Genomic DNA, 13,565 nt, shown 5'->3' with positions numbered 1-13,565 from the left:
ACAGGAAACACAGCAGGTCAAAAGCAAGCTTACTGTAAGGCCAGGAAGGTCTTCCATATCACTAGAAATAGAAAGACAGCATCCCTGGGTGGGCTCAAATCACCAACTTTTAAATGAACAGTCTAACGCGCCAACAAATTGCACCACAGAGACTTGTGGTTATACTGACCCTCAGCAGGCCAAAGTCTCATGGAAGCTCACGCCAAGTCAGGAAGGGGGACTTCACAATCTGAAAAATGTCATCCCTGGGTGGTGTCAAAGCACCAACCTTTAGATTGACAGCCAAACACTCTAACTGATTCCACGAGAGAGGCATGTGTTGGCATTGACCCTCAGCAGGACAAAGTAACTGGGAATCTCATTACAGGTCCAGGATGTCACATCCACATCATGGAGCATAACAAACTGGAAACTGTCGTCCCTGGGTGGGGTCGAACCACCAACCTTTAGATTAACAGTCTAACGCACTAACCAATTGCGCCACAGAGACTTGTGGTGTCTTTAATCCTGACACTTGATTGCTGGCCATTCGTGCTCTCATCCAACTGAACATGGAGTTTACGAAACAACAACACTTTGTTCCAATGGTTGTGTTAACGTGCATCGAAAGTGCAGCAACATTTTCAAGGAAGTAGCCCTGTAGTTTTCTAATGTTTGTTAGCTTTTTGAATGGCCTTAAAAGGGCAAAGGTGTAGCGCAATGTTCGTCAGCGCAACATTATATTAAAAGGCATCTGGCAGGAGTAAATTCAGCCACAATCACAAATATATTCTGATAAATATATATGTTAAACAACTGCATTTTCACAAATGTAATATATAATAGCCAAGCACATTCAAAAATAATTAGGGGACTGACTCCGGAAGAATGATGAAGTGGCTAGTCACTTTCATGGCGTATAGGCATACATTTACACACAAACACACTGGACCAACATTGTCCTTCTCGCGAGATAAATATAAATAATACGTTTTTTCATACCAGATTGACATCATTTACGTTGTCATACTAGCCAGATTAATAAGAATAAATTATATGTTCCTTGGAGAACACAGAATGATCAAGCTATTGAGTAACAGAAGATCAGAGACCATTGACAGCCATTTTACCAGTAGGTATAGTAACTTGTCATCTTTCATGTTCAACAACACACTAATCACATGTTACAACAGGAAACACAGCAGGTCAAAAGCAAGCTTACTGTAAGGCCAGGAAGGTCTTCCATATCACTAGAAATAGAAAGACAGCATCCCTGGGTGGGCTCAAATCACCAACTTTGAAATTAACAGTAACGCGCCAACAAATTGTGGTTATACTGACCCTCAGCAGGCCAAAGTCTCATGGAAGCTCACGCCAAGTCAGGAAGGGTCAGTTCACATCTCCACAATCTGAAAAATGTCATCCCTGGGTGGTGTCAAAGCACCAACCTTTAGATTGACAGTCAAACACGCTAACTGATTGCACGAGAGAGGCTTGTGTTGGCATTGACCCTCAGCACGGCAATTTAACAGGAATCTCATAACAGGTAGTCACATCGACATCATGGAGCACAACAAACTGAAAACTGTCGTCCCTGGGTGGGCTTGAACCACCAACCTTTAGATTAACAGTCTAACGCGCTAACCAATTGCGCCACAGAGACTTGTGGTGTATTTAATCCTGACGCTAGATCGCTGGCCATTCGTGATCTCATCCAACTGAACATGGAGTTTACGAAACAACAACACTTTGTTCCAATGGTTGTGTTAACGTGCATCGAAAGTGCAGCAACATTTTCAAGGAAGTAGCCCTGTAGTTTTCTAATGTTTGTTAGCTTTTTGAATGGCCTTAAAAGGGCAAAGATGTAGCGCAATGTTCGTCAGCGCAACATTATATTAAAAGGCATCTGGCAAGAGTAAATTCAGCCACAATCACAAATATATTATGATAAATATATATTTTAAACAACTGCATTTTCACAAATGTAATATATAATCGCCAAGCCCATTCAAAAATAATTAGGGGACTGACTCCGGAAGAATGATGAAGTGGCTAGTCACTTTTATGGCGTATAGGCATACATTTACACACAAAAACTCTGGACCAACATTGTCCTTCTCGCAAGATAAATATAAATAATACGTTTTTTCATACCAGATTGACATCATTTACGTTGTCATACTAGCCAGATTAATAAGAATAAATTATATGTTCCTTGGAGAACACAGAATGATCAAGCTATTGAGTAACAGAAGATCAGAGACCATTGACAGCCATTTTACCAGTAGGTATAGTAACTTGTCATCTTTCATGTTCAACAACACACCAATCACATGTTACAACAGGAAACACAGCAGGTCAAAAGCAAGCTTACTGTAAGGCCAGGAAGGTCTTCCATATCACTAGAAATAGAAAGACAGCATCCCTGGGTGGGCTCAAATCACCAACTTTTAAATGAACAGTCTAACGCGCCAACAAATTGCACCACAGAGACTTGTGGTTATACTGACCCTCAGCAGGCCAAAGTCTCATGGAAGCTCACGCCAAGTCAGGAAGGGGGACTTCACAATCTGAAAAATGTCATCCCTGGGTGGTGTCAAAGCACCAACCTTTAGATTGACAGTCAAACACACTAACTGATTGCACGAGAGAGGCTTGTGTTGGCATTGACCCTCAGCACGGCAATTTAACAGGAATCTCATAACAGGTACAGGGCGTCACATCGACATCATGGAGCACAACAAACTGAAAACTGTCGTCCCTGGGTGGGCTCGAACCACCAACCTTTAGATTAACAGTCTAACGCGCTAACCAATTGCGCCACAGAGACTTGTGGTGTATTTAATACTGACGCTAGATCACTAGCCATTTGTGCTCTCATCCAACTGAACATGGAGTTTACGAAACAACAACACTTTGTTCCAATGGTTGTGTTAACGTGCATCGAAAGTGCAGCAACATTTTCAAGGAAGTAGCCCTGTAGTTTTCTAATGTTTGTTAGCTGTTTGAATGGCCTTAAAAGGGCAAAGATGTAGCGCAATGTTCGTCAGCGCAACATTATATTAAAAGGCATCTGGCAGGAGTAAATTCAGCCACAATCACAATATATTATGATAAATATATATTTTAAACAACTGCATTTTCACAAATGTAATATATAATCGCCAAGCCCATTCAAAAATAATTAGGGGACTGACTCCGGAAGAATGATGAAGTGGCTAGTCACTTTTATGGCGTATAGGCATACATTTACACACAAAAACTCTGGACCAACATTGTCCTTCTCGCGAGATAAATATAAATAATACGTTTTTTCATACCAGATTGACATCATTTACGTTGTCATACTAGCCAGATTAATAAGAATAAATTATATGTTCCTTGGAGAACACAGAATGATCAAGCTATGAGTAACAGAAGATCAGAGACCATTGACAGCCATTTTACCAGTAGGTATAGTAACTTGTCATCTTTCATGTTCAACAACACACCAATCACATGTTACAACAGGAAACACAGCAGGTCAAAAGCAAGCTTACTGTAAGGCCAGGAAGGTCTTCCATATCACTAGAAATAGAAAGACAGCATCCCTGGGTGGGCTCAAATCACCAACTTTTAAATGAACAGTCTAACGCGCCAACAAATTGCACCACAGAGACTTGTGGTTATACTGACCCTCAGCAGGCCAAAGTCTCATGGAAGCTAACGCCAAGTCAGGAAGGGGGACTTCACAATCTGAAAAATGTCATCCCTGGGTGGTGTCAAAGCACCAACCTTTAGATTGACAGTCAAACACACTAACTGATTGCACGAGAGAGGCTTGTGTTGGCATTGACCCTCAGCACGGCAATTTAACAGGAATCTCATAACAGGTACAGGGCGTCACATCGACATCATGGAGCACAACAAACTGAAAACTGTCGTCCCTGGGTGGGCTCGAACCACCAACCTTTAGATTAACAGTCTAACGCGCTAACCAATTGCGCCACAGAGACTTGTGGTGTATTTAATACTGACGCTAGATCACTAGCCATTTGTGCTCTCATCCAACTGAACATGGAGTTTACGAAACAACAACACTTTGTTCCAATGGTTGTGTTAACGTGCATCGAAAGTGCAGCAACATTTTCAAGGAAGTAGCCCTGTAGTTTTCTAATGTTTGTTAGCTGTTTGAATGGCCTTAAAAGGGCAAAGATGTAGCGCAATGTTCGTCAGCGCAACATTATATTAAAAGGCATCTGGCAGGAGTAAATTCAGCCACAATCACAAATATATTATGATAAATATATATTTTAAACAACTGCATTTTCACAAATGTAATATATAATCGCCAAGCCCATTCAAAAATAATTAGGGGACTGACTCCGGAAGAATGATGAAGTGGCTAGTCACTTTTATGGCGTATAGGCATACATTTACACACAAAAACTCTGGACCAACATTGTCCTTCTCGCGAGATAAATATAAATAATACGTTTTTTCATACCAGATTGACATCATTTACGTTGTCATACTAGCCAGATTAATAAGAATAAATTATATGTTCCTTGGAGAACACAGAATGATCAAGCTATTGAGTAACAGAAGATCAGAGACCATTGACAGCCATTTTACCAGTAGGTATAGTAACTTGTCATCTTTCATGTTCAACAACACACCAATCACATGTTACAACAGGAAACACAGCAGGTCAAAAGCAAGCTTACTGTAAGGCCAGGAAGGTCTTCCATATCACTAGAAATAGAAAGACAGCATCCCTGGGTGGGCTCAAATCACCAACTTTTAAATGAACAGTCTAACGCGCCAACAAATTGCACCACAGAGACTTGTGGTTATACTGACCCTCAGCAGGCCAAAGTCTCATGGAAGCTCACGCCAAGTCAGGAAGGGGGACTTCACAATCTGAAAAATGTCATCCCTGGGTGGTGTCAAAGCACCAACCTTTAGATTGACAGTCAAACACACTAACTGATTGCACGAGAGAGGCTTGTGTTGGCATTGACCCTCAGCACGGCAATTTAACAGGAATCTCATAACAGGTACAGGACGTCACATCGACATCATGGAGCACAACAAACTGAAAACTGTCGTCCCTGGGTGGGCTCGAACCACCAACCTTTAGATTAACAGTCTAACGCAGTAACCAATTGCGCCACAGAGACTTGTGGTGTATTTAATACTGACGCTAGATCGCTGGCCATTTGTGCTCTCATCCAACTGAACATGGAGTTTACAAAACAACAACACTTTGTTCCAATGGTTGTGTTAACGTGCATCGAAAGTGCAGCAACATTTTCAAGGAAGTAGCCCTGTAGTTTTCTAATGTTTGTTAGCTGTTTGAATGGCCTTAAAAGGGCAAAGATGTAGCGCAATGTTCGTCAGCGCAACATTATATTAAAAGGCATCTGGCAGGAGTAAATTCAGCCACAATCACAAATATATTATGATAAATATATATTTTAAACAACTGCATTTTCACAAATGTAATATATAATCGCCAAGCCCATTCAAAAATAATTAGGGGACTGACTCCGGAAGAATGATGAAGTGGCTAGTCACTTTTATGGCGTATAGGCATACATTTACACACAAAAACTCTGGACCAACATTGTCCTTCTCGCGAGATAAATATAAATAATACGTTTTTTCATACCAGATTGACATCATTTACGTTGTCATACTAGCCAGATTAATAAGAATAAATTATATGTTCCTTGGAGAACACAGAATGATCAAGCTATTGAGTAACAGAAGATCAGAGACCATTGACAGCCATTTTACCAGTAGGTATAGTAACTTGTCATCTTTCATGTTCAACAACACACCAATCACATGTTACAACAGGAAACACAGCAGGTCAAAAGCAAGCTTCCTGTAAGGCCAGGAAGGTCTTCCATATCACTAGAAATAGAAAGACAGCATCCCTGGGTGGGCTCAAATCACCAACTTTTAAATGAACAGTCTAACGCGCCAACAAATTGCACCACAGAGACTTGTGGTTATACTGACCCTCAGCAGGCCAAAGTCTCATGGAAGCTCACGCCAAGTCAGGAAGGGGGACTTCACAATCTGAAAAATGTCATCCCTGGGTGGTGTCAAAGCACCAACCTTTAGATTGACAGTCAAACACACTAACTGATTGCACGAGAGAGGCTTGTGTTGGCATTGACCCTCAGCACGGCAATTTAACAGGAATCTCATAACAGGTACAGGGCGTCACATCGACATCATGGAGCACAACAAACTGAAAACTGTCGTCCCTGGGTGGGCTCGAACCACCAACCTTTAGATTAACAGTCTAACGCGCTAACCAATTGCGCCACAGAGACTTGTGGTGTATTTAATACTGACGCTAGATCACTAGCCATTTGTGCTCTCATCCAACTGAACATGGAGTTTACGAAACAACAACACTTTGTTCCAATGGTTGTGTTAACGTGCATCGAAAGTGCAGCAACATTTTCAAGGAAGTAGCCCTGTAGTTTTCTAATGTTTGTTAGCTGTTTGAATGGCCTTAAAAGGGCAAAGATGTAGCGCAATGTTCGTCAGCGCAACATTATATTAAAAGGCATCTGGCAGGAGTAAATTCAGCCACAATCACAAATATATTATGATAAATATATATTTTAAACAACTGCATTTTCACAAATGTAATATATAATCGCCAAGCCCATTCAAAAATAATTAGGGGACTGACTCCGGAAGAATGATGAAGTGGCTAGTCACTTTTATGGCGTATAGGCATACATTTACACACAAAAACTCTGGACCAACATTGTCCTTCTCGCGAGATAAATATAAATAATACGTTTTTTCATACCAGATTGACATCATTTACGTTGTCATACTAGCCAGATTAATAAGAATAAATTATATGTTCCTTGGAGAACACAGAATGATCAAGCTATTGAGTAACAGAAGATCAGAGACCATTGACAGCCATTTTACCAGTAGGTATAGTAACTTGTCATCTTTCATGTTCAACAACACACCAATCACATGTTACAACAGGAAACACAGCAGGTCAAAAGCAAGCTTACTGTAAGGCCAGGAAGGTCTTCCATATCACTAGAAATAGAAAGACAGCATCCCTGGGTGGGCTCAAATCACCAACTTTTAAATGAACAGTCTAACGCGCCAACAAATTGCACCACAGAGACTTGTGGTTATACTGACCCTCAGCAGGCCAAAGTCTCATGGAAGCTCACGCCAAGTCAGGAAGGGGGACTTCACAATCTGAAAAATGTCATCCCTGGGTGGTGTCAAAGCACCAACCTTTAGATTGACAGTCAAACACACTAACTGATTGCACGAGAGAGGCTTGTGTTGGCATTGACCCTCAGCACGGCAATTTAACAGGAATCTCATAACAGGTACAGGACGTCACATCGACATCATGGAGCACAACAAACTGAAAACTGTCGTCCCTGGGTGGGCTCGAACCACCAACCTTTAGATTAACAGTCTAACGCAGTAACCAATTGCGCCACAGAGACTTGTGGTGTATTTAATACTGACGCTAGATCGCTGGCCATTTGTGCTCTCATCCAACTGAACATGGAGTTTACAAAACAACAACACTTTGTTCCAATGGTTGTGTTAACGTGCATCGAAAGTGCAGCAACATTTTCAAGGAAGTAGCCCTGTAGTTTTCTAATGTTTGTTAGCTGTTTGAATGGCCTTAAAAGGGCAAAGATGTAGCGCAATGTTCGTCAGCGCAACATTATATTAAAAGGCATCTGGCAGGAGTAAATTCAGCCACAATCACAAATATATTATGATAAATATATATTTTAAACAACTGCATTTTCACAAATGTAATATATAATCGCCAAGCCCATTCAAAAATAATTAGGGGACTGACTCCGGAAGAATGATGAAGTGGCTAGTCACTTTTATGGCGTATAGGCATACATTTACACACAAAAACTCTGGACCAACATTGTCCTTCTCGCGAGATAAATATAAATAATACGTTTTTTCATACCAGATTGACATCATTTACGTTGTCATACTAGCCAGATTAATAAGAATAAATTATATGTTCCTTGGAGAACACAGAATGATCAAGCTATTGAGTAACAGAAGATCAGAGACCATTGACAGCCATTTTACCAGTAGGTATAGTAACTTGTCATCTTTCATGTTCAACAACACACCAATCACATGTTACAACAGGAAACACAGCAGGTCAAAAGCAAGCTTCCTGTAAGGCCAGGAAGGTCTTCCATATCACTAGAAATAGAAAGACAGCATCCCTGGGTGGGCTCAAATCACCAACTTTTAAATGAACAGTCTAACGCGCCAACAAATTGCACCACAGAGACTTGTGGTTATACTGACCCTCAGCAGGCCAAAGTCTCATGGAAGCTCACGCCAAGTCAGGAAGGGGGACTTCACAATCTGAAAAATGTCATCCCTGGGTGGTGTCAAAGCACCAACCTTTAGATTGACAGTCAAACACACTAACTGATTGCACGAGAGAGGCTTGTGTTGGCATTGACCCTCAGCACGGCAATTTAACAGGAATCTCATAACAGGTACAGGACGTCACATCGACATCATGGAGCACAACAAACTGAAAACTGTCGTCCCTGGGTGGGCTCGAACCACCAACCTTTAGATTAACAGTCTAACGCGCTAACCAATTGCGCCACAGAGACTTGTGGTGTATTTAATACTGACGCTAGATCACTGGCCATTTGTGCTCTCATCCAACTGAACATGGAGTTTACGAAACAACAACACTTTGTTCCAATGGTTGTGTTAACGTCAGGAAGTCAGGTCAGGAAGGGTCAGTTCACATCTCCACAATCTGAAAAATGTCATCCCTGGGTGGTGTCAAAGCACCAACCTTTAGATTGACAGTCAAACACGCTAACTGATTGCACGAGAGAGGCTTGTGTTGGCATTGACCCTCAGCACGGCAATTTAACAGGAATCTCATAACAGGTAGTCACATCGACATCATGGAGCACAACAAACTGAAAACTGTCGTCCCTGGGTGGGCTTGAACCACCAACCTTTAGATTAACAGTCTAACGCGCTAACCAATTGCGCCACAGAGACTTGTGGTGTATTTAATCCTGACGCTAGATCGCTGGCCATTCGTGATCTCATCCAACTGAACATGGAGTTTACGAAACAACAACACTTTGTTCCAATGGTTGTGTTAACGTGCATCGAAAGTGCAGCAACATTTTCAAGGAAGTAGCCCTGTAGTTTTCTAATGTTTGTTAGCTTTTTGAATGGCCTTAAAAGGGCAAAGATGTAGCGCAATGTTCGTCAGCGCAACATTATATTAAAAGGCATCTGGCAAGAGTAAATTCAGCCACAATCACAAATATATTATGATAAATATATATTTTAAACAACTGCATTTTCACAAATGTAATATATAATCGCCAAGCCCATTCAAAAATAATTAGGGGACTGACTCCGGAAGAATGATGAAGTGGCTAGTCACTTTTATGGCGTATAGGCATACATTTACACACAAAAACTCTGGACCAACATTGTCCTTCTCGCAAGATAAATATAAATAATACGTTTTTTCATACCAGATTGACATCATTTACGTTGTCATACTAGCCAGATTAATAAGAATAAATTATATGTTCCTTGGAGAACACAGAATGATCAAGCTATTGAGTAACAGAAGATCAGAGACCATTGACAGCCATTTTACCAGTAGGTATAGTAACTTGTCATCTTTCATGTTCAACAACACACCAATCACATGTTACAACAGGAAACACAGCAGGTCAAAAGCAAGCTTACTGTAAGGCCAGGAAGGTCTTCCATATCACTAGAAATAGAAAGACAGCATCCCTGGGTGGGCTCAAATCACCAACTTTTAAATGAACAGTCTAACGCGCCAACAAATTGCACCACAGAGACTTGTGGTTATACTGACCCTCAGCAGGCCAAAGTCTCATGGAAGCTCACGCCAAGTCAGGAAGGGGGACTTCACAATCTGAAAAATGTCATCCCTGGGTGGTGTCAAAGCACCAACCTTTAGATTGACAGTCAAACACACTAACTGATTGCACGAGAGAGGCTTGTGTTGGCATTGACCCTCAGCACGGCAATTTAACAGGAATCTCATAACAGGTACAGGGCGTCACATCGACATCATGGAGCACAACAAACTGAAAACTGTCGTCCCTGGGTGGGCTCGAACCACCAACCTTTAGATTAACAGTCTAACGCGCTAACCAATTGCGCCACAGAGACTTGTGGTGTATTTAATACTGACGCTAGATCACTAGCCATTTGTGCTCTCATCCAACTGAACATGGAGTTTACGAAACAACAACACTTTGTTCCAATGGTTGTGTTAACGTGCATCGAAAGTGCAGCAACATTTTCAAGGAAGTAGCCCTGTAGTTTTCTAATGTTTGTTAGCTGTTTGAATGGCCTTAAAAGGGCAAAGATGTAGCGCAATGTTCGTCAGCGCAACATTATATTAAAAGGCATCTGGCAGGAGTAAATTCAGCCACAATCACAAATATATTATGATAAATATATATTTTAAACAACTGCATTTTCACAAATGTAATATATAATCGCCAAGCCCATTCAAAAATAATTAGGGGACTGACTCCGGAAGAATGATGAAGTGGCTAGTCACTTTTATGGCGTATAGGCATACATTTACACACAAAAACTCTGGACCAACATTGTCCTTCTCGCGAGATAAATATAAATAATACGTTTTTTCATACCAGATTGACATCATTTACGTTGTCATACTAGCCAGATTAATAAGAATAAATGATATGTTCCTTGGAGAACACAGAATGATCAAGCTATTGAGTAACAGAAGATCAGAGACCATTGACAGCCATTTTACCAGTAGGTATAGTAACTTGTCATCTTTCATGTTCAACAACACACCAATCACATGTTACAACAGGAAACACAGCAGGTCAAAAGCAAGCTTACTGTAAGGCCAGGAAGGTCTTCCATATCACTAGAAATAGAAAGACAGCATCCCTGGGTGGGCTCAAATCACCAACTTTTAAATGAACAGTCTAACGCGCCAACAAATTGCACCACAGAGACTTGTGGTTATACTGACCCTCAGCAGGCCAAAGTCTCATGGAAGCTAACGCCAAGTCAGGAAGGGGGACTTCACAATCTGAAAAATGTCATCCCTGGGTGGTGTCAAAGCACCAACCTTTAGATTGACAGTCAAACACACTAACTGATTGCACGAGAGAGGCTTGTGTTGGCATTGACCCTCAGCACGGCAATTTAACAGGAATCTCATAACAGGTAGTCACATCGACATCATGGAGCACAACAAACTGAAAACTGTCGTCCCTGGGTGGGCTCGAACCACCAACCTTTAGATTAACAGTCTAACGCGCTAACCAATTGCGCCACAGAGACTTGTGGAGTATTTAATACTGACGCTAGATCACTGGCCATTTGTGCTCTCATCCAACTGAACATGGAGTTTACGAAACAACAACACTTTGTTCCAATGGTTGTGTTAACGTGCATCGAAAGTGCAGCAACATTTTCAAGGAAGTAGCCCTGTAGTTTTCTAATGTTTGTTAGCTGTTTGAATGGCCTTAAAAGGGCAAAGATGTAGCGCAATGTTCGTCAGCGCAACATTATATTAAAAGGCATCTGGCAGGAGTAAATTCAGCCACAATCACAAATATATTATGATAAATATATATTTTAAACAACTGCATTTTCACAAATGTAATATATAATCGCCAAGCCCATTCAAAAATAATTAGGGGACTGACTCCGGAAGAATGATGAAGTGCTAGTCACTTTTATGGCGTATAGGCATACATTTACACACAAAAACTCTGGACCAACATTGTCCTTCTCGCGAGATAAATATAAATAATACGTTTTTTCATACCAGATTGACATCATTTACGTTGTCATACTAGCCAGATTAATAAGAATAAATTATATGTTCCTTGGAGAACACAGAATGATCAAGCTATTGAGTAACAGAAGATCAGAGACCATTGACAGCCATTTTACCAGTAGGTATAGTAACTTGTCATCTTTCATGTTCAACAACACACCAATCACATGTTACAACAGGAAACACAGCAGGTCAAAAGCAAGCTTACTGTAAGGCCAGGAAGGTCTTCCATATCACTAGAAATAGAAAGACAGCATCCCTGGGTGGGCTCAAATCACCAACTTTTAAATGAACAGTCTAACGCGCCAACAAATTGCACCACAGAGACTTGTGGTTATACTGACCCTCAGCAGGCCAAAGTCTCATGGAAGCTCACGCCAAGTCAGGAAGGGGGACTTCACAATCTGAAAAATGTCATCCCTGGGTGGTGTCAAAGCACCAACCTTTAGATTGACAGTCAAACACACTAACTGATTGCACGAGAGAGGCTTGTGTTGGCATTGACCCTCAGCACGGCAATTTAACAGGAATCTCATTAACAGGTACAGGACGTCACATCGACATCATGGAGCACAACAACTGAAAACTGTCGTCCCTGGGTGGGCTCGAACCACCAACCTTTAGATTAACAGTCTAACGCAGTAACCAATTGCGCCACAGAGACTTGTGGTGTATTTAATACTGACGCTAGATCGCTGGCCATTTGTGCTCTCATCCAACTGAACATGGAGTTTACAAAAACAACAACACTTTGTTCCAATGGTTGTGTTAACGTGCATCGAAAGTGCAGCAACATTTTCAAGGAAGTAGCCCTGTAGTTTTCTAATGTTTGTTAGCTGTTTGAATGGCCTTAAAGGGCAAAGATGTAGCGCAATGTTCGTCAGCGCAACATTATATTAAAAGGCATCTGGCAGGAGTAAATTCAGCCACAATCACAAATATATTATGATAAATATATATTTTAAACAACTGCATTTTCACAAATGTAATATATAATCGCCAAGCCCATTCAAAAATAATTAGGGACTGACTCCGGAAGAATGATGAAGTGGCTAGTCACTTTTATGGCGTATAGGCATACATTTACACACAAAAACTCTGGACCAAACATTGTCCTTCTCGCGAGATAAATATAACTAATACGTTTTTTCATACCAGATTGACATCATTTACGTTGTCATACTAGCCAGATTAATAAGAATCAATATATTGTTCCTTGGAGAACACAGAATGATCAAGCTATGAGTAACAGAAGATCAGAGACCATTGACAGCCATTTTACCAGTAGGTATAGTAACTTGTCATCTTTCATGTTCAACAACACACACCAATCACATGTTACAACAGGAAACACAGCAGGTCAAAAGCAAGCTTACTGTAAGGCCAGGAAGGTCTCCATATCACTAGAAATAGAAGACAGCATCCCTGGGTGGGCTCAAATCACCAACTTTTAAATGAACAGTCTAACGCGCCAACAAATTGCACCACAGAGACTTGTGGTTATACTGACCCTCAGCAGGCCAAAGTCTCATGGAAGCTCACGCCAAGTCAGGAAGGGGGACTTCACAATCTGAAAAATGTCATCCCTGGGTGGTGTCAAAGCACCAACCTTTAGATTGACAGTCAAACACACTAACTGATTGCACGAGAGAGGCTTGTGTTGGCATTGACCCTCAGCACTGCAATT

The 13,565-nt window shown here is 41.1% G+C and overlaps 12 non-coding genes across 12 annotated transcripts; all 12 read right to left on the bottom strand.

Annotated features, from left to right (window-relative positions):
• Positions 1-416: 416 nt before the first annotated feature.
• Positions 417-490, bottom strand: trnan-guu. The gene has a single exon. It is a non-coding gene; the product is annotated as a tRNA-Asn (tRNA).
• Positions 491-1,568: 1,078 nt separating this feature from the next.
• Positions 1,569-1,642, bottom strand: trnan-guu. The gene has a single exon. It is a non-coding gene; the product is annotated as a tRNA-Asn (tRNA).
• Positions 1,643-2,735: 1,093 nt separating this feature from the next.
• Positions 2,736-2,809, bottom strand: trnan-guu. Its single transcript has one exon. It is a non-coding gene; the product is annotated as a tRNA-Asn (tRNA).
• A 1,091-nt stretch (positions 2,810-3,900) lies between these two features.
• Positions 3,901-3,974, bottom strand: trnan-guu. Its single transcript has one exon. It is a non-coding gene; the product is annotated as a tRNA-Asn (tRNA).
• A 1,093-nt stretch (positions 3,975-5,067) lies between these two features.
• Positions 5,068-5,141, bottom strand: trnan-guu. Its single transcript has one exon. It is a non-coding gene; the product is annotated as a tRNA-Asn (tRNA).
• A 1,093-nt stretch (positions 5,142-6,234) lies between these two features.
• trnan-guu lies at positions 6,235-6,308 on the bottom strand. The gene has a single exon. It is a non-coding gene; the product is annotated as a tRNA-Asn (tRNA).
• Positions 6,309-7,401: 1,093 nt separating this feature from the next.
• On the bottom strand, positions 7,402-7,475 carry trnan-guu. Its single transcript has one exon. It is a non-coding gene; the product is annotated as a tRNA-Asn (tRNA).
• A 1,093-nt stretch (positions 7,476-8,568) lies between these two features.
• Positions 8,569-8,642, bottom strand: trnan-guu. Its single transcript has one exon. It is a non-coding gene; the product is annotated as a tRNA-Asn (tRNA).
• A 332-nt stretch (positions 8,643-8,974) lies between these two features.
• trnan-guu lies at positions 8,975-9,048 on the bottom strand. The gene has a single exon. It is a non-coding gene; the product is annotated as a tRNA-Asn (tRNA).
• A 1,093-nt stretch (positions 9,049-10,141) lies between these two features.
• Positions 10,142-10,215, bottom strand: trnan-guu. The gene has a single exon. It is a non-coding gene; the product is annotated as a tRNA-Asn (tRNA).
• A 1,087-nt stretch (positions 10,216-11,302) lies between these two features.
• trnan-guu lies at positions 11,303-11,376 on the bottom strand. Its single transcript has one exon. It is a non-coding gene; the product is annotated as a tRNA-Asn (tRNA).
• Positions 11,377-12,468: 1,092 nt separating this feature from the next.
• Positions 12,469-12,542, bottom strand: trnan-guu. Its single transcript has one exon. It is a non-coding gene; the product is annotated as a tRNA-Asn (tRNA).
• Positions 12,543-13,565: the final 1,023 nt, after the last annotated feature.

This window comes from Oncorhynchus mykiss, chromosome 21, assembly GCF_013265735.2.
Source record: "Oncorhynchus mykiss isolate Arlee chromosome 21, USDA_OmykA_1.1, whole genome shotgun sequence".
Taxonomy (NCBI): domain Eukaryota; kingdom Metazoa; phylum Chordata; class Actinopteri; order Salmoniformes; family Salmonidae; genus Oncorhynchus; species Oncorhynchus mykiss.
Note: the sequence above shows the minus strand (reverse complement) of the source record. Positions and strands in the feature narration are given on the sequence as shown.